The 15,896-nt window shown below is 49.2% G+C and overlaps 1 non-coding gene and 1 pseudogene across 2 annotated transcripts; one reads left to right on the plus strand and one right to left on the minus strand.

Moving 5' to 3' along the window:
• Positions 1-1,082: 1,082 nt before the first annotated feature.
• LOC122678235 lies at positions 1,083-15,309 on the plus strand (annotated as a pseudogene). Its single transcript, XR_006336043.1, has 3 exons — positions 1,083-1,905; positions 10,287-10,289; positions 15,300-15,309. The product of XR_006336043.1 is annotated as a clathrin light chain A-like (transcript).
• On the minus strand, positions 9,204-9,275 carry TRNAC-ACA. Its single transcript has one exon. It is a non-coding gene; the product is annotated as a tRNA-Cys (tRNA).
• Positions 15,310-15,896: the final 587 nt, after the last annotated feature.

Consider the following 15,896-nt stretch of genomic DNA (forward strand, 5'->3'; position numbering starts at 1 on the left):
CTACAAGCTCCTGGGCAATACCAAAGTTGCTGGTCTGAGGACCACACTCTGAGTAGCAGGGTGCAGATGATGTAAAGCCAGGCTGAGTCAACTGAAATAAATTCTGTGGATAACTGGAAATCGGGGAAGATCTTTGAACAGAGATGAGACGGGATCAGAGGATGCCTTAGGAGGACTGATCAGGGCGGCATCACCTCTTGCGAGACCCTGGGGGCACCGGGCCAGACAGGAGACATTGTAAAATCCAGGCAGAGGAGGGGGGCTAGGGCAGGGCAGGGATGGAGGGCAGGGACAACAGGGTGGAGAGACAAGACTGCAGTAGAATCATTGGCAAAGGACTGGGTGTGAGGGGTGATGGCAACAAAGTACCCAGGTGTCCAGGGAGAGGGTGCTGGGCCTTTGGAGACTCAGGGCAAGAAGGGGAGCACAGTCTGGGGACCTGAGTGTAAGGGGCCTACAGGACCACCTGGGTTAGAAGAGGCAGGGATCAGTGAGGAAGTGACCCAAAGGTAGGAACACCCATCACTCACAAACACCAAGGATTGTCCTATGTCAGAAGCTCTCCCACAGCTGTATGTGATGTGGGTTCCGACTGTCGGGGTCACACTCAGGCCATTCAGGCAGCCTCTTTCTGCACCCTCTCCACTCTCCAGCTCCATCACTGATGCCAACAGCACATTTGCAAGGCCACAGCCCAAGGCTGACCTGAAGAGCCAGGACAACTCTGGCCCTTCCAGAGCAAGACCCCAGGACAGATCTCATTCTCAAAGAAACATGACCTCCCTCTGGGGCCTGGGTTCAGAGCTTCCCTTCACAGGCCCCCAAAAGGGTCAGGGTGATGCAGAGCAGCTGGGAAGCTGGGGACACTCCTTCCAGTGACTTCTGTCTCTTCACCTCCACACACACTTAGCAGAGATAAAATGCTAAGTATATTCATGGTCTCAGGATAGTCACTGAAGAATCCGTTTTATAGCACTTAAATTTTTTATGTCTTGCTTGTTGAGGACTTTTTTTTTTTAAGTCTGTAATGTGATTTGCCATACGTAGAATAAAAAAAAGAGAAGAGCTCCCTCCTCCAGCTTGTGTCTGATAGCAGGCGCGAGCACAGCGGCCGCTGCCGGACGTCGTGTCTGCTGGTCGGTTGGTGTTTCTCTGAAAGTCGGTGCCGTCGAACTTCCCGCCATGGCTGAGTTAGATCCGTTCGGCGTCCCCGCTGGCGGTCCCGCCGCCCTGGGGAACGCAGTGGCCGGGGAAGAGGACCCTGCCGCGGCCTTCTTGGCACAGCAGGAGAGCGAGATTGCGGGCATCAGAACGACAAGGCCTTCGCCATCCTGGACGGTGGTGCCCACAGATTCCAGCCTCACGGCGAGCCGCCGGGGGTTCCAGATGCTGTTGATGGAGTGAAGAATGGAGAACACTATCAGGAGAGTAATGGGCCGACAGACAGTTATGCAGCTATTTCACAAGTGGATCGATTGCAGTCAGAGCCTGAAAGTATCCGACAATGGAGAGAAGAGCAAACGGCCGCTTGGAAGCCCTTGATGCCAATTCTCAGAAGCAGAAAGCGGAGCGGAAAGAAAAAGCAAAAAAGGAGCTGGACGAGTGGTATGCAAGGCAGGACGAGCAGCTCCAGAAGACAAAAGCCGACAACAGGGCAGCAGCAGAAGCCTTTGCCATTGAGGAGTCATCCCCAGGCACTGAGTGGGAACGGGTGGCCCGGCTGTGTGACTTTAACCCCAAGTCCAGCAAGCAGGCCAAAGACGTCTCCCGCATGCGTTCTGTCCTCAACTCCCTCAAGCAGGCCCCCCGGGTGCACTGAAGAGCCTCCCTGCGGCAACACTACATCTGCAGCATCTTAATCCTACTCAGTGAAGCTCTTCACGGTAACTGGATTAATTATGTTGAGTCCTTTTGGACCAAACCTTCTGTCTTTAGAGTTGATCATTGTGATTGAATGTTTCCTTCAACTGTGTTCTCCCTGGCATTTGAGGAGGCGAGGTGGCGGCAGAGGAAGGGAGGGAGACCTCCCAAAGGCAGCCTCAACCTATGCTTTTGTGCATTATTCAGAGAATAAATTTCTGATCCGAGAAATAATTTAAAAAAAAGAAAAGAAAAGAAAAGCAGCTGCATGGTTCTGCATGAGACAGTTGGAAAATACCTCCATTTGGGGAAGCTGAATAGCCTGAGGGAAACCTCTCTGGTGGGTGAGGAGCCACCAAAAGTGGGCAATGGGAGGTCCTCTGCTCAAGTCACTGAGACAGGCCCCTATGCCCATGACCATGAGGTGGGAGCCCAGCCCTGGACTGAATTCTAAAGGACTAAGGATGGGAGAAGTCCGACCCCTGGATACACGGGGCACTGCTTCACCTCTTCCTGCGGAATCTACATGACAGACATTTCCCCTGGTGTCCAGCCCATCAGGGGCACCCGGGAGCTAAACCACCGTCAACGCCTCCCACCTGTCTAGTTACTTTCCAGTGCAAAAATACTTTCACCTGTGAGAGGCAGATAAGTACTGCTGTGATTACCTTCCCATTTTTCAGACGAGGAAACTGAGGCTCCAGAGAGGTTAACTGGTGAACCCCAAGGTGTGGAAAGTCAGTCCATGGCAGAGCCTGACCTTAGACCAGATCCCCACCCTTTCAGACCACTGGTCTTTCCAGATCCAGGTCCCTCTTGGTGCAGTGAATCTCACACTCCAGATGGGAGATTTCAGACCTTGAGAAGCTGCATGACAGGGAGGGAGACCAGGCCTGTCCCAGGAGAGCCTCTCACCTCCCCCACATCATTTGGCCTCTGGTTCCATGTCAGCGTCCTCTGAGGCCCCAGGGCAGCCCTTGTCCAACCACACCCACCTCCCTGTGCATTCAGCAAGTCACAAACAGATCTGCACCCTCAGCCCAGCCCAGACCTGCAAGGGCTGGTGGCCTGAGAAGCCTCAGCTGGTTGGTCTCCCAGAGCCCAAAGACCCTCACTTGTCTGTGAGCTGCAGGCTAGTGGACCTTCCCTCCTTCCTGGGGCAGTGAACCGTCCTGCTAGAGAATCCCATGGTCCTGCTTTCACGGGGTCTTGTCTCATCTTAGTCTTAACATCCATCCCATCAGTCACACCAAGTACATTACCTTTTAAACCTGGAGAACCACCCCTGGTGCAGAGACTGCTCCCACCCCAGGCTTGCATCCAGCCTCCGTTTGTGGTGACTCTCTCCCCAGGCCATTGGTCAGGCCTCTTTCTTCTGGGCTTCCTTTATCACAAGATGTCCCTCCTGATTCTTGGCTGGACAGGTTCTCAGCATCTCTCTTCCATCCAGCAGGAGGAGGGCAGACCACAACAGCCAGCACAACCTCCTACCCACCCCAGGGGCTCGGGACGTACCTACCACCCCACAAGGAACAGGAAGTGGGGCCCTGCAGATCCCCACTCACGGCCCCTGAGATCATGCTGACATCTCTGAGACTCTCGCATCGGGGGCACAGAGGTGAGGGTAAGCCCCAGCGGGAGCAGGTAAATGGGGAAAACCTCATCTGAGGGGTCACTCCCCCTCTCTTATGGGTCTAAGCAAGAACCCCATCAGCCTGTAGCCAGCACACCTGCTCTTCCTCCCTGGAGTGAGACCCTTCCCTCCTACCCAGTGCCCACTGACACTTCCAGATGCAGCTCAGATGGCACCCTGGGACCCCGCCCTGTCCTGCCCCAGCTGGAATCAGGTGCTGTCTGTGCTGGGCTCCCACGGCACTTCAGCAAGCTGTCAGTCATTTGTGATGTGACCAGGTCACTGGCTCTTGCCCTCCCCTTCTGACGCAGACCCCCAGCCCCCTGCAAGTAGGCAAGGAGACCCCACTCTCCGGCTGGTGCAAGTCCAGGTTGGCACCTGAGAGTGGGGCCCTGTTGACTCACCCTTGTCCCATCCCTCCTGTGAGAATGCTGGGATGTCACACATGCTCTTAAATAAGACAAGCAGCTTTCAGCTAAGCAGCACATGGCACCCTTGATGGGTTTCCACTCAGCAAATGTTTACTGAGCACCAGGGCCCTCCTTTCCTGTCCAGTCACCATCTGCTGCAGCCGCTGAGTCCCGAGGTGAGCACCACATGTGCCCCATCCCTCCACAGCTAACCCCATAGCCACCCAGTCCCCTGCAGGCGCCCCACCTCTTTAGGACCCAGCAGTGTCCATCACAGGTTGGGCCCAAAGACACAGTCCGTGTCCACCATCTTGCTTCCAGTGGAGACACAGCTTATGTGTGTTTCATGTTCAGTTATTTGCTCTCAGCAACAATAAAGAAGACAGACGAGAAGAGCAATTTCAATTGTGCAGCAATTCCACTCTAGGAGAATCTACTGTCTTCACAAACTGAAGGCCTGGAGTGAGCGTCAGATGGAAGCTGTAAATCCACAGGTTCCCTCGGGCCCCTTGATCCATCTCTCTGCTCCCACCCGCCTTCCTTGAGGGTAGGGCTGTGCCGGGCTGGCTTTTCAGGAGGAGAAGCCCCTGGTCTCCAGCATTTGCCAATTCCTCTGGTGTGGGTGCTTCCCTGGTGGCTCAGACGGTAAAGAATCTGCCTGCATGCAGGAGATCCAGGTTCAATCCCAGGCTGGGGAAGACCCCCAGGAGAAGGGAATGGCAACCCACCCCAGGATTCCTGCCTGGAGAATTCCATGGACAGAGGAGCCTGGCGGGCTACAGTCCATGGGGTCGCAAAGAGTCAGACACCACTGAGTGACGAACACTTTGGGCTTCCTGGGTGTCCTGTGACTCAGCACGCACGCACACGGTGTGGATATCCCCTCTGTGGCTCACTTCAAACCACCGGCATGCTGACACTGAGCACCAACTTGGGAAAAAGACGAGCAAAACCAGTTCTGTCTCACAAGCCAGCTCCAGGTGTTTTTAATACATCACTGTCTGAGGAGAATCTAACATTTCAGTTTACAGACACATTTTCACATAGCGTTGCCCAGAAACACAGACAATTGTTTATCAGGAGGAAAAGGCAGCCTCTCCCAAGGCAGGAGGACAACTTCCCAAGGGTGGTCCATGGGTCTGCACCGCAGCGGCATCCTAGGGATCCAGGAGTGGTCTTCACTGTATTTTGTGTGTGCTCAGTAGCCTCCGACTCTTTGTGGCCTCATGGACTTAACCCGCCAGGCTCCTCTGTCCATGGGATTCTCCAGGCAGGGCTACTGAAGTGGGTTGCCAGTTCTTACTCCAGGGGATCTTCTCAACCCAGGGACCGAACCCATATCTCTTGCATCTCCTGCGTGGGCAGGGAGGATTCTTTACCACCAGAGCCACCTGTGAAGCCCAACTGTATTTTATTTCACTTTAAAACCTAATTCTCCCTTTCAATAACCAAAGTGAAGGTTTGTCACCCTTCACCACTCTCCTTCTTCACTAGACACCCCTGGCGAAGGCTCAGTGGGTCCCCCACCTACCTGCACACCAGCCTGTGTATCTTGAGAGCGCAGAACAGAACGGCTGTCTCTGTGGAAGCCTTCCCCTTCCCCACACCCCATCCCCGCCCCTCTTTCCAACCCAATCCTCGCTTGCACCGCCCACCCCAGTTCCGGTGCTGGGAGGCAGGACTTTGCAGACAGACACACAGACACAGACTGATTGCATTCCTGCTTCTACCACGGGCTAGATAATCATGGGCAGATCCTCTACGTCCTCCTTCCCTGGCTTGTTAGGAGAACTAAGTAAATATGGTGCAAGAAGCAGTCAGTACAGGGCAGCCCCAACAGGCTTCCCTCCTCCCATCCTCCCAGGGAGGCAGCCTGAGCCATCGTCAGACAATGTCGCCACCCAGTGGCTGATCTCAGAATTGCCCAAAAGGCCCGTAGCTGTTCTCTATTTGAGGGAAACCGCTTTAAAGAAGGGAAGGGCTGGTAAGTGTATGGTGGGAATCGAGACCCAGTTTCTGAGAGGCTGCCTGGTATCATGGAATGACCTGGGGCACTGGCATCGGATTCAGGTTACAGTTATGCCAGAATCTAGCTGTCTGACCTTCAGCAAGTTATTTAACTTCTTGAGCCTCAGTATCCTCATCTGTAAAATGGGTATAATGATTTCTGTGTCATTAGATAAACACTCAGTGTTTGTTGCCATTCTCCTTTTGAGCCCTCTTCCCAGCCCTGTTTCCCAGAACCTAATAAATATTCACCTTCCTGCCTCTGCAGTTCCCATGAGTAGTTCCTCCTTGGCCTCATCTTCTCAACTCTGTTTTCAGGATTCCCCTTACCCCAAGAGGAAAGATCTCAGAGTCCACAGTCATCCCCAGTACTTCACGTCCCAAAGCTCTAAATCTTCACAATATTTCAATAAAAGGGATAGTTTTGGTGACACACTCATGTGACAAAATTATGTCAAAGATGTTATATAAAGTAAAATACCACGTTATTTATTTGCAATAAAAGACTCTCCAGTCTGGGGACAGGTATCAAGCCACGGACCCTAGACACCCCCTTCCCATTAACAAGTTCTCTCCCCAACAAGGGGGCTTGCTGGGCACAGACCCTTGATGATCAGGGTGGGATTATTTCTCCCACACTCAGGAACTTTCTGAAACTTCCTGACCCAACCAGAAGCACGTTGCTGGCGGGCAGATTGCTATGACCCTGAATTCCAAGGACACACAGTGACCCGCATTGTCAGTGCTGGCCAGTGTCCTTGAGGTTATAAATCCTCCCTGGTGGGCCATCATATTTACTTATTAGGTCTGGATCCCATCTTGTTTTGAGTGCTCTAGACAAATACCTGAACTTATCTGAGCCTGCCTGCTGTCACAGCACTGGGGATGTGTTCCTACTTCAGGACTCTGGGTTAAGTAAGGGCAGCCCTGTGCATGTGCCCAGTGAGGCCACAAATCCTTCATAAAAACGCCTATTTTCCAGAATCCATTCTCCAGGAGATGCTGCTTTTATAAATGGCTGGCTCTAATACTAGACAAGGTTTCCAGGAGCGCCCCCTCGTGGCATCACATTTTCCTAATTTTCTTTTTAAAAGGTGGGATAGAAAACAACTGAAGACAGATTCTCACTAATTCCTTCACCAACTCATTTCTGGATTTTAAGTTTCAGTCACTGAAGCTTGTTTGCAATAAAAGAAAAATGTAAATGTGTATCAATAGCACCCTTGTCCAAATGAAAATAAAAACAAAAAATATTTATTTTAAAATAGTGCATTTCCCTGGTGGCGCAGTGGATAAGAATCCACCTGCCAATGCAGGGGACACAGCTTTGATCCCTGGTCCAGGAAGATTCCACATGCCACCGAGCAACTGAGGCCGTGAGCCACAACAACTGAGCCCACGCTCTAGAGCCCACAAGCCACAACTACTGAGCCTGCGTGCCACAGTTACTGACGCCTGCGTGCCTAGAACTCATGCTCCACAACAAGGGAAGCCCCCTCAATGAGAAGCCTATGCATGGCAACAAAGAGTAGCCCATGCTCACAATAACTAGAGAAAGCCCATGCAAACGCAGCAAAGGCCTAGCACAGCCAAAAAACTTAAAAATAAATAAAAACTTTAAAAAAAATAGTGCATCTGTCCACACAAATGCTGTAGTCTTCACTCACAGGAAAGAAACACCACTAAATCTGAGCAAAACTTGTAAGTTTTATTATGCAGCCAGAGGGCAGGAACAAACAGATCACAAAACAGGAAATGCAACTGTTTCACACAACCAGGGGAAAAAATATGGGCCTATTGGACAGCTCGGGATCCCACTACAAATTACCACAAACTGAGTGCCTTTAACAACAGACATTTGTTTTCTCACTCTCGGAGGCTAGAAGTTCAAGATACAGATGCCATCAGGGTTGTTTTGGGATAAGACTTCTCTTCCTACTTTGTAAATGGAGTAATCAAGTAAATGTTTGCCCTTAGGGTTTTCTTTAAGCCCAAAAGAAAGTATCAACACCCATTTATGATAAAATCTGTGGCTACAGTAAGATGATCATTGTTTGACAGGGGTTAGTGGGGACTGCGGTCTGAACAGGTGGAGCACAGAGGTTTTTTAGGACAGTGGAAATATTTAGTGTGATACTGTAAGGGTACATACCGGACATCGCACACTTGTCCAGACCCACAGATGGACAACACCACGAGAACCCAATGTAAACTACGGAATTTGGCTGATTATGATGTGTCCATGTAGGTTCATTCGTTGTAACAAATGTCCAGTCTGGTGGGGGACGTTGAAATGGGGGAGACTGTGCATTGAGGGGGCACAGAGGGTGTATGGGAAATCTCTATAACTTCCACTTTAGTTTTGCCATGAACCTAAACTACTCTTTAAATAATAACAATATTTTTTTTTACCAAAAAGTGACAAAGCACTATAAAAGATTCAAACAATATAGAAGTGTACATTGCAGAAAGTGAATAAGCAAACCCTGATCAATTCCTCATCTTTGAGTGAGTAGTACAGTTAACCTGGGTATAGTATAGATTTTTCCTGTACATGCATCTATATACACATGTGTATCTATATATATGTTTTTGCAAAAAATGAGACTATAGAATAGTTTTGTAATTTTTTCCATTGACAAGCATATCTTGGACATCTTCACTTGGTGATACATCTGGTTGTATCACCTCTCCTAACAGTGAATTACTCACTTGTCCTAACAGTGACATTCTTTCCTTCTTTAAACAATTCCCTATTGGTGGCCATTTGGATTGTTTCTTATTACTGAAAACTGCTACAGTGAATTTGGCTGTGTATATATCACTGTGATCTTTGTTTTTCTAAAGGGTAAATTGATGGGGCAAAGGCTATACACATTATATATTTTAATAAATATGTCACCTTTTTCTCAATTTTTGTATCAAATTAAAACTCGAGAGCATGTGAGTATCAGTTTCCCTAAACCCTCGTCAACCTTCAGTATTGTTAAAATTTTTTAACTTTACCAATGTCTGCAAAAATAGCTCATGGTTTTAATTTTCATTCCTTAAATTTTCATGCAAGTTTTAAAATTCTAGTATTCATTAAATGGCCAGTTGTATTTATTCTTCTGACTCTCCATAGTCTCCCCACACTTTTCTATCTATTGTTAGTCTGAAAAAGTGAAGTGAAGTCACTCAGTCATGTCCAGCTCTTTGCGATCCCATGAACTGTAGCCTACCAGGCTCCTCCGTCCATGGGATTTTCCAGGCAAGAATACTGGAGTAGGTTGCCATTCCCTTTCCAGGAGAGCTTCCCAACCTGGGGATTGAACCCAGATCTCCCGCGTTGTAGGCAGACGCTTTACCATCTGAGCCACCAGGGAAGTCCTATTTCCTATTTATTTGTAAGAGTTTCTGTGGGAAAGAGTTATCTATCTACTTTATGTATAGGAAATATATTTCTCCAACGTGCCCTTTTTCTTTGTTTATTTCCTCTCCCACCCTGCCATCAAGGACTTGAATGGCTAGAAGCCATCTGTGATTTAGGGCAGGGATAAGGTTTTGAGGAAGGACATTGGCCAAGTAGAAGAGTGTTGCAGTCTTAAGTACCCCCAGCTCCTCAGACGCTAGGAGAACCTTGGTGTCTGTGGTGCTCAGTTGTGTGGAAAATACTGGGAAGGAAACCCTGAGTGGAATGAAATGCAGCACTCTGCAGTGAGTAGGGTAAGGAAGTCTACGGAGGTGAGTCAGTGGGTCTGTTGGCCAGTAGGAAGAGGGACATGCCATGGCTTCAAGAAGAAGTGTTTCTATTGAGGTAACCCGGCCAGGAATACACAGTGCTGACCACATAGCCGCTGGAAGCCTCTGATTACTGTGCAGCTCAGGCCTTAGCAAGTTCTCCCTGATGGCAGGCCATCCATCCACGGCAGTCCCAGACCTTCCAGACTGCAGCCTTAGGGGCTGCAGATGGTCTACAAAGAAAGAAGTTCTAGCAGAAAGAAGCCAGGTCTTTATGCAGAACTGGGAGCTTGTCCCAATGGCTGAGACAGATTCACTGAGAGTCATGGAGGAAACCATGGTCCCAAGTGCACAGAATCAAAAGTAACTGTGGCAAGTCCTCCTGGGACCCCAAGGTCATCATAAAGGACCAGACCACACCAAGGTGGCAAGAGTCCTATTTGGCATTTTTTACTTCAAAGAAAAAATGAAAAGTAGGCTTATTGTACCTGTTCAGTTGAACTGATCACTCCTGATCAGTTCAACTCCTGCAATGACAGATCCACCTTTACATTCTGAAGATCTCCCGGGGGCAGGGGGGAGGGCGTGGGGTGGGGGGCGGGCAGGATGGGGGTGGGTGGCTCCAACTTTGGCTCTGGTCTTTTAATTTCTGGAAGGCAGTTCTTCCACAGCATCTTTATGGAATTTGAAAAGTTGCTGCCAAGGGAGTCTCAGTGATGCTAATCAATTCTCTGGCTATCTCCTTTAGGCCACTGTCTGGTGGCATCATGCCTAAGAAAGGAGCCTCAGCTCTAATGACTTGGAAAATATCAGTAGCCTGTGGGAATTGGTGGTTAATGTGAAATCTGTGTGACACTAGAGGCCTCCATCAAGCCAACCACAGAGCACCTAAATCCAAACCATCGGCTGGGTGTGTTCCACAGGTTAGATGTGTTCCATGGCCATATGTGCAGTATATAATCATGCCTTCCAGGAAATCGCTTTCAAATGTAACTTCCCAAAGATACAGAGATGATGCTGATCAGTACCCACACCTATGCACACCTGCAATATTTCAAGATTCCAGAAGAACAAATCAAGAAACTTCGAAGTGAAAACAGTCTATGAGGCCATTTCCAGGAGCCACTTTAAAGATCCTGACAACAGTTTCATGAAATCTGTACTGTTCACATCATCACTGGGATCATGAGAAATCAGAGGTGCAGAGGGGTTGGGTGACTCACCCGGGGACCCACAGGAGGAGAGGGAAAAGCGGGCAGGTGCCCAGCTGTGAGTGATCAAGATAAGAACCAGCTAGGAAGTGCCCTACAGGTTCCAAAGCACTGCCCATTGTTCATCTCAGTCTGTCTCCAAACTGACCTGAGAGGTGGGGAGCCCCACTCTACAGAGAAAAAAGCCAGCTCAGAGAGGTGCAGAAGTGAGGATGGAAAAGCTGCCTGATACATAATTGTGGCCACTGGATTTGCTGTTGATATGGGGTCTTCTCTCCATCCTTCAAAGCAGTCTTACATCCACGGATCGAAATATTCTCTCCAGAGCAGGGCATTTCTCCCTGTATGAACCACAGCTCCAGAAAAGCCCCTGCCCGGGAAATCTGCCTTCACCTCTTAGAGTCTGTCTCAAGGGGTAGGGCAGAAGTTCCCCCACTTTGATGCTGTTTCACCTCAGAAATTTCTCATTTGTATCAAGAGCTTGGATCTGAAACACAGGCTCTTCAATGGTCCCCCATTCCCATTGGTAACCTGCCCCACTCTTCTCACCCAGCCTAATCTGAGACGTGCACCCCCAGGTTCCCCTACTCTAACCCCTAGCCTAGGCTTCTTCCGCGTCCAGACCTTGCCCCTGATTTCTCACCCAGATCATGGATCTCTCACTCAAAATGAGCTCATTTTGCCCAGGACTTAGTTTTTTACACTTGTGCTGCCGCCCCAGCCATCAACTCACCACGTCTCCCACTGTCTCTGTTCTAAGCCCCCGTGCTCCGTCTGACAGTGAAAGGGAAAGACTCCAGGTTTCCACAGCACTACCTGCAACCAACAGGGAACCAAAGCCTGACTCAAAGCATCCTTACGCCCTGCCTCCCGGCAGCGCCTGGGCCCCAGTGCCACCTGGCGGCTCAAGATCAAACTGCCGCTTGTGATTTCCTGAAGGGAGGCCTTCCAACATGTCAACACTGTATTATACAAAAAACACTATTGTTGTTTAGTCGCTCTGTTGTGTCTGACTCTTTGCAACCCACAGTCTGCAACACACTAGGTTTCCCTGCCCTTCACCATCTCCTGGAGCTGGCTCAAACTCATGTCCATTAAGTCAGTGATGCCATCCAACCATCTCATCTTCTGTTGTCCCCTTCTCCTCCTGCCTTCAACATTTCCCAGCATCAGGGTCTTTTCTAATGAATTTGCTGTTCACATCAGGTCGCCAAAGTATTGGAGCTTCAGCTTCAGCATCAGTCCTTCCAATGAATATTCAGGATTGATTTCCTTTGAAAGAGAAAATGAAAGTATTCAGTCGTGTCCAACTCTTTGTGACCCCATGGACTCCAGCCCACCAGTCTCCTCTGTTCATGGAATTCTCCAGGCAAGAATACTGGAGTGGGTTGCCGTTTCCTTCTCCAGGGCATCTTCCCTGGAGATTGAACCCAGGTCTCCCACATTGCAGGCAGACTCTTTACCGCCCAAGCCACCAGGGAAGCCACTGATTTCCTTTAGGATGGACTGGTTTGATCTCCTTGCAGTCCAAAGGACTCTCAAGAGTCTTCTCCAGCACCACAGTGCCTTCTTTATGGTCCGACTTTCACATCCATACATGGAAAAACTGTAGCTTTGACTAGATGGACCTTTGTGGGCAGCACCCTGAACACAAACACAGAAAGCAAAGTTGTTGTCCCAGAGGAGTCCATAGTCTAGCAGGGAGGTATAAGCAGAAATCATTTTAGCGCAGGTTGTGTGGGCTGCAATATATTTTCTTTCATCTAGGAGAGGAAAGCAGAACATGTGAAAACTGAAATAAAGCCGGAAACCCTCTTGGAGGTGTGCAAGATGGCCTGAAGGGGGCAGGTGAAGCGCGTGCCACCACCAGGAGAGGGCGGGGAAGAAACGCAGGACTGGGAAGAAATGTAGCTCCCAGGGCTGTGGCCAGAGTCTCTGTGCCTGATAGAGGTCAAGGCAGGTGTAACCTGGAGGAGACTGGAAGAGACTGGTCCAACGTGCTGTGGCATGCAGGCTCCTGAGTCGGCATGGGAGTGTGCTGGGGAAGTTAGAGATGGCCAAAGCAGTGGCCTTAATATTAATTTTAAAAGAAAAAAAAAATGAACTTCTCAAGCATAAAAATTTACCAGGAGCATGACAGCATAAGGGGAAAGGACAAAAGGGGAATAAGGGAGCCCATTGTCTACCCAGGTTTTCCCCAACCAAATGAAGCCCTGAGACCAGCAGTCTTTTTCACTTGTGACCTCAGGCTTCCCACAGCCCTTCAGGGAGTGGGTGCTGAATAAATGTTTGCTGGCTATGCGGATGACTCAGCTTCCACCCGAAACAAACAAGAGAATTCCTGTAACAGGTATCACTGAAGATAAAGGCCTTGGCCTCTGAGCTAATCTTTCCCCAGAAGGAATTCCTGACTCCAGCCAATGCTCAGAGGTGCCTGCCTGCTTTGAACTCTGCTCCTCAGCCTGCCAACCACCCAGTTCCCAGAGGTTCTGACAGCCAAGGCTCCCTCCTCCCACCACCCCTGACCTAACCCCGTGAGCACCTGCTTCACGCCTGCCCCAGCAAGGCCAAGACCCAGGACCTGTGCAGGCTCAGAACAGGGGACAGCGTCTGCCAGCCAAGAGTCTGGTTTTCCCCCACACCAGAGCATAGGACTTCATCCACGGACTCAGTTCGCATTGGCTGATTGTCACCCAGGCCTCTGAGTCAGGAACCGAACTGAACATTCTGGAGCTCATTCCAGTTTTCCTAGACACCACACCAAGTGATATCGGGGTTCCTCTTCCTCCTCCTGGGAGAGTTTCCGCCCACACTCAATGTTCCATGAGACCATTAGCTCTATCTCTGGGGCAGAGGGCTTACAAATGCCCCATGTCTCCCGAGTCGCTGGCGCGGGGCTGCCTGCACTCCCAGAAACCTCTTATAAGTTACTGGCACCTAACCCAGTCTCTTATGGTCTGTGCCCTCCCCATCGAGGCTGCTGTCTCCCCCTGCCCTGTAAGAAGGGAGCAGAGTCCTTCCTCGGGGACACAGCCCCACCCGTGTCAGCAGCAAGTCGCCGAGGCCCCACCACTCCTTCCCACGGGATGGTGAGAGAGCCAGCGTCACTGCCTCCTCTCTCCTGCCAACTTCTCTTGGTAAGTATGCCTGATAAGACCCATCCCTTAACCTGGACGGATTTTCAGGAATTCTTCCTCAGATCCAGTATATAATGGTGATAATCACAGAAGACTCACCTTGCAAAATGGCCCAAGACACTGACCAGTGGGGACGTAAAAGTCATTTTTAAAGGACAGAGAATGAAAGAAAGAGGGGATTAAAGCACCAAGGCTCTTTCTGCAGACACCTGCCCTGCCCACCACTGCGCTTCCCTCAGTCAGGAGGCTTCCCTGCCTCCCCACCTCCCCAGCCTCCCACCCCTGCACTCTCTTCTGGACTCCACTTTCCAGACTTCATTCTCTTGCCTTGACTTCTTTGAGAAACTGTCCAAGAGTCTGAACAGTAGTCATCCTCCTCTGAAATATAAATTAAACCTTTCCCTATCCTTGTGTGAAGACTGCCTCCTGAAATGCCTGGGCAACCCTGGGCAGTGAAGGGTCTTATTCTAGAATGAAGGGTGGGAGACAGAGAGATGAGCTCTGCCTGTCTTATTCTGGAAGAAAATCCTAAGAACCCTCACAGGAGTGAGGAACCATGCAAAGAGAAGAGGATAAAATGCTGAGAATATTCTGTCCCTGATGACCAGGTGGATAGAATCTGGATTCCAGGTGGTGGGAGCAGGACAGGAAGTAGATCAGCCTTGTGATTGGAAGGGTGGAGAATCCTTAGAAATGGAGCAGGGCCCATGTCATAGAGGGAGGGTAAGGATGAAACTGTATTAAGTGCCTACTGTGTGCAGGGCACCAGGCCAGGATCTTATATACCTTCTCCCTCATAATCCCCATGATTCAGTGATTCTGCTCCTAACTACCTGCATGCACCTGGCTCCAGGGAACACGAGAAAAAACTCCTGGACCCTAGAGAATATCATACTCAGTGAACTAAGTCAGACAGAGAAAGACAAATATTATATGATACCATGTCTATGTGGAATCTAAAAAACCATACCAATTAATCTACATACAAGACAGAAACAGACTTGCAGACATAGAAAACAAACTTAGGATCACCAAAGGGGAGAGGGATGCAAACTACTACACATAAAATAGATAAGCAACAAGGATTTACTGTACAGAACAGAGAACTATATTCAGTATCTTGTAATAACCTACATTGGAATATAATCTGGAAAAAAACAGAATTACTTTGCTGTACATCTGAAACAAACACAGTATTGTAAATCAAGTAGACTTCATTTTTTTAAAAAAAGAACAAAAAAATAGGGAAAGAGTAAAATAGGAAAAAAAAAAAAAAAGGGGGGGGGGAGCCTCCTGTGAGGTTGAGTGGAAGAAGTCAGAGAGGACACAATTATGTGCCTTCTCTTGTGTGAACTCCCCCAAACAGGCAAAGTAACCAGCATGCTTGCGGACGCCTACTGAGGAGGTCAAACTCTGCAGAAAAGCAAGGAAGTGCTTATCTCTGGAGATGGGGACTTTGTGATTTTTAAGGGACACATGGAGACTCCTGGAGTACAAGGGTGTTCCATCTTGTTACCCTAGAGTCTTACATTGAGTACTTCTTGATAATAATTCACTATGTTGTATGTTCATTATCGTATACTTTCTGTGTATTATTTTCTACAATCAAGAAAGTTATTCAACAAAAGAATATTGTGGATAACTGTTGGGCATTAAATGTTTCCAATATTTGGGGAGGGTTGTTAGGATTCATCACAGATGTGGGTAATGAGGCAGATGGTATGAATATTTCACAGTTCTTGATACACAGACCCTATGTGATCTCACTGCTTAATTTGCATTTCTATGACTACTAGTAAGTTACAGCATGTTCTTAAATGCTTCTTGCTGTTGTTCGGTCACTCAGTTGTGTCCGACTCTTTGCGACCCTGTAAACTGCAACACATCAGGCTTCCCTGTCCTTCACCATCTCCCGGAG

This window comes from Cervus elaphus, chromosome 20 (genome assembly GCF_910594005.1).
Source record: "Cervus elaphus chromosome 20, mCerEla1.1, whole genome shotgun sequence".
Taxonomy (NCBI): domain Eukaryota; kingdom Metazoa; phylum Chordata; class Mammalia; order Artiodactyla; family Cervidae; genus Cervus; species Cervus elaphus.